The sequence below is a fragment of the Hyperoodon ampullatus genome (genome assembly GCF_949752795.1).
Source record: "Hyperoodon ampullatus genome assembly, chromosome: 3".
Lineage (NCBI taxonomy): Eukaryota > Metazoa > Chordata > Mammalia > Artiodactyla > Ziphiidae > Hyperoodon > Hyperoodon ampullatus.
Window position 1 is genome coordinate 54,195,025 of NC_136916.1, and position 15,072 is coordinate 54,210,096.

Consider the following 15,072-nt stretch of genomic DNA (forward strand, 5'->3'; position numbering starts at 1 on the left):
CCATGGCTGCTGGGCCTGCGCGTCCGGAGCCTGTGCTCCGCAACAGGAGAGGCCGCAGCAGTGAGAGGCCCGCGTACCGCAAAAAAAAAAAAAAATTAAAGGGCCTCCCTGGTAGCGCAGTGGTTAAGAATCTGCCTGCCAATGCAGGGGACACGGTTCGAGCTCTGGTCCAGGAAGATCCCACGTGCGGTGGAGCAACTAAGCCCGTGCACCACAACTACTGAGCGAGCCTGTGCTCTGGAGCCCACAAGCCACAACTACTGAAGCCCGTGCACCTAGAGTCCCTGCTCCGCAACAAGAGAAGCCACTGCAATGAGAAGCCCACCCACCACAACGAAGAGTAGCTCCTGCTCTCCACAACTAGAGAAAGCCCACGTGCAGCAACAAAGACCCAATGCAGCCAAAAATAAATTTAAAAAAATTAATTAATTAAATTGAATTAAAAAATATAAAAGACAAGGACTCTTTTTAAAAAACTATAGCCATAGTATTTATTGTACTTTAAAAAAATAAAAATAATCCTTTAATATCATCATCTAGTTGGTGCTAATATTTCCCCTATTGTGTCATAAAGGTTGTTTACAGTTTGTTTCACCAAATCAAAATCCAAATAAGGCCCATACACTGCAATTGATTGATAATGTTTCTTAAGTCTGTTTTAATCTATAGGTTCCTCTCCTTCTCTCCCTCTCTCTCTCTTTTTCTCGCAATTCATTTGTTGAAAATAATAGAGAGATCTTTTGACCTAGAGTTTCCCACGGAGTGGAGTTTGCTGATTGCGCCCCCATAGCGTTGTTTAACGTGTTCTGTTGTGCCCTGTATATCCTGTAAGTCTGTAGTTGGATGGAGAGGCTTAATCAGATTCAATTTTGAGTTTCTGGCAAAACTCCGCAGGTGGTGCTTCCATCAGGAGGTACAGGCAGTCTGGCTGCCTCTCGCTTGGTGATATTAGCAGCTGCTAATGATCAATGCCTAGATTCATTCATTCAATAGGGGGTTCTTTTTGTTTTTTTAACTAGCATCATCAAACATGACTTTCCTCATGCTGATACCTTTGCCGGGATGGGACAGCTTTGTTTAGACCAGTAGAGTGTTGAGGATTTTGATCTCCTTAGTGCATGGCGGGGGGGCGGGTCTCTGCTGCCTGGTTTGGCAGTGGGCTTTCTCACAGGCCCTGGGACCCACAGGCAAGTGCACTGAGCACGTGCAGAACCGCCTCCTGAGTCAGCCAGGGACCTGAGCCAAGGATCCTGTGACTCTGAGAGCCGCACCCTCCCTCCCACCCTCCCAGCAGCCACAGGTTGTTATTCGGTATCACATTCCTGGCTTCAGGGCCCAAATCAGTGACGACTTCTCTTTCCTTCCTCATTTGAAACATGAATTCCATCTCCTCCCATAGCTCCTTTTAGATGAGCTCTTCAAAACACTCTTACCTAATCCTCTAGCACTTAGGTGAGTATGGAGAGAGACTAGCAGAGTCCCGCCCTCCAGGCTGGGAAACTGAGCCCAGAGAGCTCAGCTGGTCTACCTGCTGTCCTGCTCTGGCCCAAAGCCTGCACTTAAGGGTGCAAGATCTTGCCTTTCATGGGACAGACACATCTTCTAAGTCCAATACCCACCCCTGAGGGACCTTCCTACCTATGGTGCCAGAGAAGCCAGGAGGCTCTGAACAAGGCAGGTATCCATCCAGCTCATAGCAAATCATCCTGCCTAGATTTTAGCAGCAATTGCAAACATTTTGCTCTGTTCTCAGGCTATAGTGTATGAGGCCATATGTTTTGATCATGGGGTTAGTAAATACAGTCACCACAGATATTGGAAACAAGAACAGAAACATTATCCTCCCTTGACCTAAATCCCAGCTGCCGGCCCAGGAATACAAGTGCAGCTCAGGGAAGACGTGCAGGTGCTGGAGAAGATGGAGAAAGGGAAGCCTGGAACAACCCAGAAGGTGGGAGGACAGCCGTGTGCCCTCCCAAGATGGGAACGGGCGTGGACCAATGTGCCCAGAGTCTCTCATGCTCGAGGCCAACAGAAAACACTGGGAGACAGATGGCCAAGGTGGGGGAGGGAGGGGAATAAAATAAGAAATCATCTAATCCACAAAAGAGGGAAATGAACACAAGCACTGGGTGCAGGAGTAGAACAAGATCCAACACACGTAAATCTCAGTCACACGGGCAGAACCAGCCTGCCCAGCATTGCTCTGCTCGTGCCGTCTCCTGGCACCCCATCATGCCCACGAGGGCTTCAGGACCAACCTGCACCGAGTGGTCCCACCCCAGCACACCGGTCCTCCAGCTTTCCCAGGCCAGCCCTGACCCCTCTGCTGCCACGGTGGCACCTGCCACCATGGTCTGTCCCCACTTGAATCTGACACACGTAGCTTTTGCCTGTTTACCAAAAAATAGGTCAGAGTCAGAGAATCAGCCCTTGCCATCAGAGGACACAGCCTTCCAGGCTGACTGGTCAGGCATCAGGAGACACCAAAGTAATCTCTCCTCCTATTATATCCTGAACTTTACAATATCTGTCAGCCCCTGTCTCCCTGCCCCCAACTAAAGTTGCACAGTTCCAGCACCTGTATCAGGACCCTCAAGAGAAGCCACAAGCCCCCCCAAAGCAGGACACAGCCAACCACGGAAAGTTGTCTGAGATCCCCAGCACACAATAAAACTTGGCAAAGCTCATGGAACTGTGGAAATAAAGGGAACTTCTCACCATGACCCTCACTTTACAGATGGGGAAGGCGAGGTCCAGCCAAGGGGATGGACCTGCCTGAGACCTCTACTCTCCCGGGCAGTGACAGAGCCAACAGTGTATGAGGTTTCCTGACAGGCATCCCTGTTCTCTCTCCCCGCCCCTCCACCCCACCTCATGTTTCAAACAGCTCAGCCTTGGCGCCTACATGGCAGCTGGGAGAGGAGAGAGCCAAGTCCAGATTTCATCAATCTCGCAGGGAGCCAAGAAGGAAGTGGCGACTATTCTTCCCTCCCGCCCACAGGTAGCCCAGCTCCAGAAAGCCACTGAATATGCAGGGAGGCTTGAACCTCACTCAGAAAAACCTCCACCAGCTACAGAGAGGGGGGAAAGTTACAAGACAGTAGCGGGCCCAACTTCACTTCACCGTGCTCATCACCACACAACACTTTCTGTATAAGATCCCCTTAGCCTGTAATCTGGCACCCTCAGTTTCCAGGGCCCCTAAATCTTCCCTCCACTCTCCTATCACGGCAACCTGTCCCCTGCTCACACCTGCCCAAGATGTCCATCTCCTCCTACTCCAGCCAGGCTTTCCATCCTTGAAGGCCCCCTCCTCCACGAAGCCTTCTCTGCCTCCTGAATGGGCTGCCTCCTCTAATCTCCCAGCCCTGGAGAAAGTTAGCATCAGGAAGGAAGGTAAAGGTACCTTCCTAAAGGTTGTGGGCTTACTCAGCACAGGGTTCCTTCATAACTCAGGGGGCAGCTCTCCGACAGTTCTCCCAGCAGTTACCTAATTTCTGTGGTTTGACTGTTACGATGAAAAAGGGACCAAGAGTCCTATATTTTGTCACATCAAACAACTTGGGGCATGCAACAGTGTTTGATAGATGTCAGTTAGCACTGAATATCAAGAACCACACAACGTAAGGGATTTCCCTGATGGCGCAGTGGTTAAGAATCCACCTGCCAATGCAGGGGACACGGGTTCGATCCCTGCTCTGGGAAGATCCCACATGCCACAGAGCACCTAAGCCCGTGTGCCACAACTACTGAGCCTGTGCTCTACAGTCTGCAAGGCACAACTACTGAGCCCGCGCGCCACAACTACTGAGCCTGCACTCTAGAGCCGGCGCACCACAACTACTGAGCCCGTGAGCCACGACTACTGAGCCTGCGTGCCACAACTACTGAAGTCCACACACCTAGAGCCCATGCTCCGCAACAAGAGAAGCCATCGCAATGAGAAGCCCGCGCACCGCAACAAAGAGTATCCCTCGCTTGCCGCAACTAGAGAAAGCCCGCGCCCAGCAACGAAGACCCAACGCAGCCAAAAATAAATAAATAAATAAAATTTTAAAAATGTTTAAAGAACGACACAACCTAAATGTCCATCAACTGATACATGGATAAATAAAAGGTGCTATATCCATACAATGGAATATTATTTGGTGACTCAAAGGAATGAAGTAGATACATGTTACAACACAGAGCCTTGAAAACATTATGCTAAATGAAAGAAGCCAGTCGTAAAACACCACATAAATATAATTCCATTTATATAAAATGACCAGAATAGGCAAACCCATAGAGACAAAATTCGCAGACTAGTGGTTACCTAGGGTTGGGGGGTGGGGTTGGAGGAAACGGGGAATGACTGTTAGTGTGCATAGGGTTTCTTCTTGGCAGTAATGAAATGTTCTTAAATTGATGGTGGTGATGATGCACAACTCTGGGAATGGAGTAAAAGCCACTGAATTGTATACTATAAATGGATGAATTGCATGGTCAGTGAATTATACCTCTATGTAGAGAGATAAAAAGAGAACCATGAAAATACTCACTCACGTGCTTCTACTGGGTCATATCAACTGTGCCTAAATGTGCAGGTCCTTTATGGGCCCTGAGTCATATCTCAACACCCTGCACAGTCAGTATTATCACAGAGCAGAAAGTTGAGCCTCAGAGACTTGAAGCCACACAGCTAACTAGCCACAGATCTGGAACTTAAAATCAGATTATTCTGAGTCCAAGTGCAGGGTTCTTTGGGAATGTAGCCAATGGAGAGACTTCAAAAGAGAAAGCACAGCTCCATAGACAAGGAAAATCTGGAAACAAGCTAAAAATCTTCCACTAAGGAACTGGGTGGTAATTAGCTGTTCCGGTTGCAATGGAAGATGACACAAACATTAAGGTGATAAACAGGAGAATCAGGTGGGACATGTTTATAAAATAATGATATGGGAACATGCGCAGATGGTATACGTACAGTTTGATTACATTTTTCATTTTGTTTAAACACACTTGTGTGGCCAAAAAATAGTAGAGAACACAGAGGCAAAAATGTGCTAGGATGATGAGTAGTTAAGTGAAAACCTCCCTTTCAAAACTTCCTGTGTTGTTTAACAGTAGAAAAGAGAGAGAGAGAGAAAATAAACACTCGAATGGACACCCCCAACCAGCACAGCAGAACACTGTGTGAAATAAAATTCATATTTTATGGAAAGACAAGAAAAATTTAAGCATAAGAAATTTTCTCTGCCCTTTGGCCCCTCTCTTCCCTCTAGTGTGCAGTATGTATCCGCATTATGCATTGACCAAACCTCCCCCATCAACAGGAATACCTGCTCAACCATAAAGAGCAACATTCTCCCAGCAACAAGACAACTCCTTAAAAGATAACATTCCTTCTTGATCTTATAAGGGGCCACACTGACACTTAGATCTGGATTGTGTGAACTGTCAATAATACGTCATTGATGTACAACTCTCTGTCTCAAAAAACTCATGTAACTGTGTTTTGATTTCTAATGGGTGCAAGAGTTCTTAGAGCTTTCTGAGATGCTCTTCCCAGGTTATAATTCTCAATCTGGCTCAAATAAAATTTTCCATTTCTTTCTTAGATCCACTGATTACTTTTTCATCAACAACTGTTAATTATCCAATCCGGGGTGAACTGGGAGGGGGAGCGGTCAGCAGTTTCTACCACACGTCACTGGGCTACAGGGTCACCAAGAACATGACAGTCAACGGTGAGGAAAGGGCAGGAACCTCTTCTTAGTCTACAAACGTAAGACCTCCTCTTTGTCAAAAGGAGCACAGGAAAGTCGGCCAGAATTTATTATCACTCCTGATCTTTCCTTAGAAATGTTCTTCAAACATATGGACACCAAGGGGGGAAAGCAGTGAGGGGTGGTGGTGGTGGGATGAATTGGGAGATTGAGATTGACATATATACACTAATATGTATAAAACAGATAACTAATGAGAACCTGCTGGGGCTTCCCTGGTGGCACAGTGGTTAAGAATCTGCCTGCCGGGCTTCCCTGGTGGCGCAGTGGTTGACAGTCTGCCTGCCGATGCAGGGGACACGGGTTCGTGCCCCGGTCCGGGAAGATCCCACATGCCGCGGAGCGGCTAGGCCCGTGAGCCATGGCTGCTGAGCCTGCGTGTCTGGAGCCTGTGCTCTGCAACGGGAGAGGCCACAGCGGTGAGAGGCCCGCGTACCACAAAAAAAAAAAAAAAGAATCTTCCTGCCAATGCAGGGGACATAGGTTCGAGCCCTGGTCCGGGAAGATCCCACATGCCGCGGAGCAACTAAGCCCATGAGCCATAACTACTGAGGCTGCGCTCTAGAGCCCGCGAGCCACAACTACTGAGCCCAAGTGCCACAACTACGGAAGCCTGCACACCTAGAGCCCAAGCTCCGCAACAAGAGAAGCCACCGCAATGAGAAGTCTGTGCACTGCAACAAAGAGCAGCCCCTGCTCACCGCAACTAGAAGAAAGTCCGCATGCAGCAACAAAAACCCAAAAATAAATAAATAAAATAAAATAATATGAAACATAAAGAAAAAATTTTTAAAAAAGGACCTGCTGTATAAAAATAAATAAAATAAAATTCAAAAAAAAAAAAAGAAATGTTCTTTGTGTCCTGGACATGAGGCTTTCCTCTGTTTCCACCTCTGGTGCACACCTCCATCATAGCATTCAGCACATTTTACTGAAATTCTCCCTTTGTATATTCCTCTTCCTCACTAAATTGTGAGATCCTCCAGCAGAGCCTGTAATCACCCATCCTTGTACCCCCAGGTACCTAATACAATGCTGGACCCCCTGTAGGGCTGCAGTACATAGTTTCGGAATGAAATTGACTAGACTCTCTTTATACCCACCCCCCTCTAGAGCTAGACTTTTACAAATAAATACACTTAGCACAACCTCCTGCTCAGCATTCGTGCCCACAGTCCTCCACCTACATTCCCAGTCCACCCCACACATCCCCGAGTCCATCTTCCTGAAACACTTATGTCATCACATTCTCTTCTACTCAAGACCTGTCTTCCCCTCCTGTCCAGGCTGTGTGCCTTGGCCAGGTCCCAGGGCCCTTGTACTCTGGCTTCCCAGCAGGGACAACCCAACACACACATTCCCACCTCGGGGCTTCTCCTGTTTGCCCGTTTGCTTATCCTGAGATACCTTCTGCCTAGTCAAATCCTACCTCTGCTTAAGTTCAAGTTCTAACTCCTCCTGGAAGCCTCTGAATGTGTCAGCTTACAAAGATGAGTATACAAAAAGACAATTATCTCTTTGTACCCTTTTCTTTCCTGTGTTTGTGTTTTTCCCACCCTCAAACTAGATTAATCTTCTTAAGGGCAGGGCAATATCTTACACTTCATCGGTGTGACCCACCACACCCACTGTAAAACCAGCACAGTGTAGAAGCTCAAGACTTACTGGTGGTTAGGTCTGAAAATCTGAAGCATAGACATGGTTAGTAATGACAACTGTTTTCCGAGTGGTACAGAAGCTGGTTCTAGGCGGGGCACAGCTGGGGCATAGGTAGGAGGGTCTGTAAAAGGGGATTAGAAATGTAAATCTGTGCCACTGAAACTTAAGCTGAGTTCTCTTTAGCACCTAAAGGTATAAACCAATGCTTTTCAAAGTATGCCCTGCAAACCAGCAGCATAAGCATCATCCGGGAACTTGTTAGAAATGCAAATTCTCAGGCCCTACCCCAGATTTCCTGAATCAAAACGCTGGGGATGGGGTCCAACATCTATGGTTTAACAAGCCCTCTAGGGGAATTCCAATATCCACTAACATTTGAGAATCACTAGCATAAACACACAAGAGAATTATCTTGGTATACCACAAAGTTCCTTCCACCTTTAAGGACTGCCTATGGACATAATTTTTTTTTTTTTTTTTTTGCAGTACGCGGGCCTCTCACTGCTGTGGCCTCTCCCATTGTGGAGCGCAGGCTCCGGACGCGCAGGCTCAGCGGCCATGGCTCACGGGCCCAGCCACTCTGCAGCATGTGGGATCCTCCCGGACCGGGGCACAAACCCGTGTCCCCTGCATCAGCAGGCGGACTCTCAACCACTGTGCCACCAGGGAAGCCCCTATGGACATAATTTTTAACTCCTGTCTTCCTGTTTACTACTACTACTACTACCACCACCAAAATTAAAAACTGCAGTTAGGAAAATTGGCAGGGTACTAAGTAGTTGACAACTGTTGTTGTTATTAGTATTACCAGTATTACTACCAGTACTAACAACAGTTATCAACTGCTTAGTACTCTCTGCTCATCTTCCTAACAACAGTTTTCAGGAGCCAGAGGTTGAGTGGAGGATAAAATCTATGAGGCATGGGGTACAGGCATTCTTGACCCTTTCAGTATGACGATGTTCCCCACTTGGCTCTCAGTCTTAAACCAGTGGTTTCTCATCACTCCTAACCACAGAGGCCACCCTCAGGCAAAGGCTCCGCCTGCCTGGCTTCTCAATCATCTTTATTTTCAGTTTGTACTTTAATCATTCTAATCTCCTACAGGAGGTCTCTAATATGTATAAAATAGATAACTAATGAAAACCTGCTGTATAGCACAGGGAACTCCATTTCGCTGTACAGTAGAAACTAACACAACATTGTAAAACAACTATACCCCAATTTAAAAAAAAAAAAAAGAAAAGAAACTGTCCTCGGGATAAATGAGGCAGGTTGAAGTGGAGGAAACATAGGAGGAGGTCTGGCTCTAATTATAGCTTTGCACCTTCAGCTGTGTGACCATGGGCAGCTGGTCATCTCCCATCTGTACACTCTCTTTTCCCTACCTGTAAAGTTAGAGAGTGAAGATGATCTCAAAAATTCCACCTACAGGGCTTCCCTGGTGGCGCAGTGGTTGAGAGTCCGCCTGCCGATCCGGGGACACGGGTTCGTGCCCCGGTCTGAGAAGATGCCACATGCCGTGGAGCAGCTAGGCCTGTGAGCCATGGCTGCTGAGCCTGCACATCCGGAGCCTGTGCTCCGCAATGGGAGAGGCCACAACAGTGAGAGGCCCGCGTACTGCAAAAAAAAAAAAAAAAAATTCTACCTACAAACATGCGTTTAGGAGAAAAATAACATTACAGCCTCATGGACACTTGAAGTCAGGGCTGTGGATGATGGAAATATCCAGTAGAGCACTGTCCAATGCAGTAGCCACTAGCCACATGTGAATCCTGAGCACTTGAAATGTGGCTACCATGACTGATCAACCTATTGTAACTTTATTTAATTTTAATTACTTTACATTTAGACTTAAGTAGTCCCACGTGGCCGCTGGCTACTGCAGTGCACAGAGCAGCTCTAAGTGAATTCATGAAATGCAAGCCCTTTAGAACGAAGTGAAAAGAAAAAAACTAACTTCACCTTCCAGTTTTAAAATGCTTACATTTTTTTAAATTTAATTTTATTTTTTTAATACAGCAGGTTCTTATTATTTATCTATTTTATACATATTAGTGCATATATGTCAATCCCAATCTCCCAATTCATCCCACCACCCCCCAGCTTTACCCCCTTGGTGTCCATACGTTTGCTCTCTACATCTGTGTCTCTATTTCTGCCTTGCAAACAGGTTCATCTGTACCATTTTTCTAGATTCCACATATATGCGTTTTTATACGATATTTGTTTTTCTCTTTCTGACTTACTTCACGTTGTATGACAATCTCTAGGTCCATCCACATCTCTACAAATGACCCAATTTCGTTCCTTTTTATGGTTGAGTAATATTCCATTGTATATATGTACCACATCTTCTTTATCCTTTCGTCTGTCGATGGACATTTAGGTTGCTTCCATGTCCTGGCTATTGTAAACAGTGCTGCAACGAACACTGGGGTGCATGTGTCTCTTTGAATTATGGTTTTCTCTGGGTATATGCCCAGGAGTGGGATTGCTGGGTCACATGGTAATTCTATCTTTAGTTTTTTAAAGCATCTCCATACTGTTCTCCATAGTGGCTGTATCAATTTACATCCCCACCAACAGTGCAAGAGTGTTCCCTTTTCTCCACCCTCTCCAGCACTTGTTGTTCGTAGATTTTTAGATGATGGATATTCTGACTGGTGTGAGGTGATACCTCATTGTAGTCTTGATTTGCATTTGTCTAATAATTAGTGATGTTGCGCATCTTTTCATGTGCCTCTTGGTCATTTGTATGTCTTCCTTGGAGAAATGTCTATTTAGGTCTTCTACCCATTTTTTGATTGGGTTGTTTGTAAAATGCTTTCATTTAAATGGTAGGAACTCTGAGCACTCCTTGAAGTAGTCCCAGGAAGCAGAGTCCCTCTTCCTGAGTCCTCATCCCAGCCTTGCTACCAGCCAGCTTTGTGGGGAGCTAGGACTCCCTTCATCAACCTTAGCTCAATCTTACCTCTCTGTGCCCCAGTTCCTTCTGTAAAGTGCAAACCAGCCACTCTGACTTCCTCACGCAATTGTGAGGACACATGGCAAAGCTGTACCTCAAGGAACTTAAAAGTGCCAGCCTTTTTCACAGCAAAGGAAACCATCAACAAAACAAAAAGACAGCCTACGGAATGGGAGAAAATACTTGCAAATGATTTGACTGATAAGGAGTTAATATCCAAAATACATAAAAAGCTCATACAACTCTCTCTCTCTCTCTCTCTCTCTCTCTCTCTATATATATATATATATATATATATATACACCTATTAAAAATGGGCAAAAGACCTGAATAGACATTTTTTCAGTTGGCCAACAGGTACATGAAAAGATGCTCAATACTGCTAATCATCAAAGAAATGCATATCAAAGCCACAGTGAGATATCACCTCACACCTGTCAGAATGACTAGCATCAAAAAGTCTATAAATAACAAATGTTGGTGAGGATGTGGAGAAAAGGGAACGCTCATATACTGTTGGTGGGAATATAAACTGGTGTGGCCACTATGGAGAACAGTATGGAGGGTCCTCAAAAAAAAAAACAACTAAAAACAGAACTATAGATCCAGCAATTCTACTCCTAGGTATATATACAATGAAAACAGAAACACTAATTTGAAAAGTTACATGCACCCCAAAGTTCATAGCAGCGTTATTTATAATAGCCAATACATAGAAGCAACCTATGTGTCCGTCGACAGATGAACAGATAAAGAAGATGTGGTATATATATATAAAATAGAATATTACTCAGCCATAAAAAAGAATGAAATAATACCATTTGCAGCAACATGGATGGACCTAGAGATTATCATATTAATTGAAGTCAGACAGACAAATACAAATATCATATGACATCACTTATATGTGGAATCTAAAAAAATGATACAAAGGAACTTATTTACAAAACAGAAATAGACTTACAGAATAGAAAACAAATTTATGGTTACCAAAGGGGAAGGTGGGGAGGGATAAATTAGGAGTTTGGAATTAACAGATATACAAACTACTATATATAAAATAGATAAACAAGAAGGTTCTACTGCATAGCACAAGGAACTATATTCAATATCCTGTAATAAACTATAATGGAAAAGAATTTGAAAAAGAATATATATATATACACACACACATATATATAACTGAATCATTTTGCTGTACACCAGAAACTAACACAACATTGTAAATCAACTATACTTCAATAAAATAAAATAAAATACAAAGAAAAATGAAATTTTGCTATTTGCAAAAACATGGATGCACTTGGAGGGTATTATGCTTAGTGAAATAAGTCAGACAGAGAAAGACAAATATTGTATGTTATCACTTATACATGGAATCTAAAAAATAAAACAAACAAGTGAATATAACAAAACAGAAAGAGAGTCACAGACATAGAGAACAAACTGGTGGTCACCACTGAGGAGAGGGAAGGGAAAAGGGATAAAATAGGAATAGGGGATTAAGAGGTATAAACTACTATGTATAAAAGAAATAAGCTACAAGAATATATTGTACAGCACAGGGAATATAGCCAATATTTTATAACTTTAAATTGAGTATAATCTAAAAAATATTGAATCACTATGTTATACACCTGAAACTAATATAGTACTATAAATCAACTATACGTCAGTTAAGAAAAAAAAAAAAGAAAGAAAAGTGTCAGCAAACACATGTTACTGTCATCACCCAGCACTGCTATAGTGACCTTCCTGAAGCCTCAGTAAATGACCCTTTAACCACTGGGAGGCTGAGGAGAGGGTACTGATACCGTGGTCAGGGGCAAGTGTAAGGGAGAAAGTTTCAGGCAGCCAATAATTCAAACATTCATCAAACATGCGACAAAATATTCTACATGGCTTACATGCATTCAATAAATGTGATAAATCAATCAGCCAACAATCCCACTTTCCAGAATTTATCTAACAATTGTACTGGTATGAGTGTGGCACTGGAGTTTGTCTTTTTTACTGCAGAATCCTCAGTGTCTAGGACCATACTTGGCAGATAGAAGGTGAGTAAATGAGGCATGCAGATGTATATACAAGGATGCGCATTGTAGTAACCACCTCAATGTCACCGGTTAAATTCATTATGGTCCATCCATAGTTGATCTATGCAGCTGTTAAAAAGAACATCTCACACACACACATACACACACACACACATGGATCTGGGAAAATGCACAAGATTAAAAAATCAAATTGCAGAACAACATTCTGATCCCATCTACATGCACAGTCTGATCCAATCTACATTAAAAAAAATATAGAACGTGCATATGTATGGCTGTGTATGCACAGACAGTTTCTGGAAGGATATATGGAAACTTAATAATGGTCCCTTCTGAGGCCTGGGGCTAGAAAGATTCAGGAGGATGGGGAAGGAAACTTTTCAGTGCACTATTTGATTCTTTTTTTTTATCCACTAGTTTTCTTTTTCAACTATTAAAGTTAACCTGATCATGTCACCTGGCCGATAAATATATTCCCTGAGGAAATGAGAGGGCAATGTTTACAATGTAATGTAATTGGGGAAAACAGGATATAAATTGTATCTCCAGTGTCATCATAACGGCAAACAGACAAAAAGAAAGCACAGAAGCAAAATCATTTTTAGACCCTATAAGGCCGGAGGCCCCTGCCACCCCTACCCCCAGACGATCCACAAGGTGGCAACCAAATCACTGAGGAGACAAACCACTTCCACAGCTAGAGTGCAGGAAGCAGTCACAGTGACACTGCAAACGTCCTGAGGAGTGAGACAGGTCCTACCCTTCATTCTGAGGGAATACAGAGCGGAGTGAGCCCGCCTTAACTCTGCCTCAGGACTGAGACCTTGTCCTTCCTTGTCCTTCCTTACCGAGATTTTAGACATTAAGTGAGTCTGTGTGATCTTGAAAGGCAGAAACTGGCAGCTCAAAGGACACTAGGTGCCTTTAAGACTTAGTAATTGGGCAGAAAGGAGAAACCAGGCATAGGGCTTCCCAGCAGCTGATATGTCTCTGATTTACTTGCAGCAGCTCTATGGAAGCATATCCCTTAAGAAAACAGAAGTGTCCGCTGGGAAAAGGGGCAAGAAAAAGTAAAGAACCTAAGGGCTGGAAGGCCTTGAGATAGCAGCTAGCCCAGCGCTTGCATTGCTAGGAAAGGCCCAGATAAGAATGCATTCCTTCCAAAACAACTGCAGACCCAGGAAGGGGGGCGCTGTTGAGTGACCAGAGTTATAAGTTTCCTGGCGGCAACTGGGAAAGCAAGCTAGGTTTGAGAAATTATCCATTCTGGAAAAATACAATTGTCTGCACATGACATGGAAGCCACAGGAAACAAAGGTCCAGTCCCTGTAAGTGTTGCAACCTCACATGAATAAATCATGATACCATCGTGAGCGGGTAGAGATCTCCCGCTTCAGGACTAATTAGTCATTGCACTTAACAAATCCCAACCTTCTTTGGGTGTGACTGGCAGCTTTGCCAGAAACACCTTCCAGCCAGGGTTCTGAGCTGGAGGCTTGGCTGCCTGAGGCCTCCCTGGAGGTGCAGTGACTCTGGTCAAGTGTTCATTTACTTCATTTTCCTCTAACCAAGGGCTCCAAGATGGCCTTCCCGCATCCCAGAGCACCTGACCCTTGGGAAGTGGGGTTATCTCCAAGACTGCTTACAGAGAAAAGTGTGATCCATCCTGCAGTCTGGTGTTCTAGTGCTACCTGAGGAGACAGCAGTGCTGCGGGCAGAGGTGGAGGAGTGAGTATCTCCGACCCTCCCCCAGGCATGGGGGAAGAACTTCCTGCCGCATCACACACCATCCTTCAGAGACCTGAGGGCTGTTGGGACAATCATCCAACGTTCAATCTAAAAGCGAGCTTTGAAAGTATCTAACAGTCCAACACTCTGGTTTCCAGAGGAAGAAATGAGAACACAGGAAGTGAGTGACTTGTTCAAAGCCACCAGATAATTTAGGAACAAATCACCCCCTCCTGGGTTTTCATTTCTTCTTCTGGAAAACCCGTGTTGGATTATTAAATACTCTCGAAGGTCCCTTTCAGGTTGAACACTGTGTGATTGCCCCAACAGCTCTCAGGTCTCTGAAGGAGACTTCAGGTCCTGGGCGAGGCCAGGAGCCCAAAACACTTTCCTACGCCAGGTGAGCAGCCAGTGGTATTTACCAATAGGTACTGAATATTTACCAAAGACCACAGGCAAGGTACCACGGGGGAGCTGACGTCTAACTGAAAAAACAGATCTGATCCCTCAGAAAAGTCAAGACCATTAAATAAAAACAAGATGTGCCACCTTTGAGGAAGGAGAGAGAAATTACCAGACAAGCAAGGGGCATGGAGAAAGGAAGCGTCCTAAGAGGAGGTGGGCAGGAAAGGATGAGGTGATGTGGGCAGAAGAGCAGAGCAGGTCCCTGAAGGGTGGTGAGGTGGCAGGAGAGGGCACCACATGGCCAGGGACCTGTGCCAGCTGACGTCTGGCAGGAGACCACAGCCTGGCTGACCCACGGGGCCCTGCCCTGCCAAGGACACCCTCTCTCCTGACTATGCCATGCAGGACAAGGACAGCATGTCCCAGGTGGGAATTACCGCTCCGAAGTTCAAAAGCAGCTAACCCCAGGGCTCTATGAGCTCTT

The 15,072-nt window shown here is 45.0% G+C and overlaps 1 protein-coding gene across 1 annotated transcript in view; it reads right to left on the minus strand.

Moving 5' to 3' along the window:
• DAPK2 (death associated protein kinase 2) overlaps nucleotides 1-15,072 on the minus strand; it is a gene marked incomplete at both ends in the record, with an annotated part of 117,422 nt that overhangs the window by 76,346 nt on the left and 26,004 nt on the right. The window lies entirely within an intron of this gene.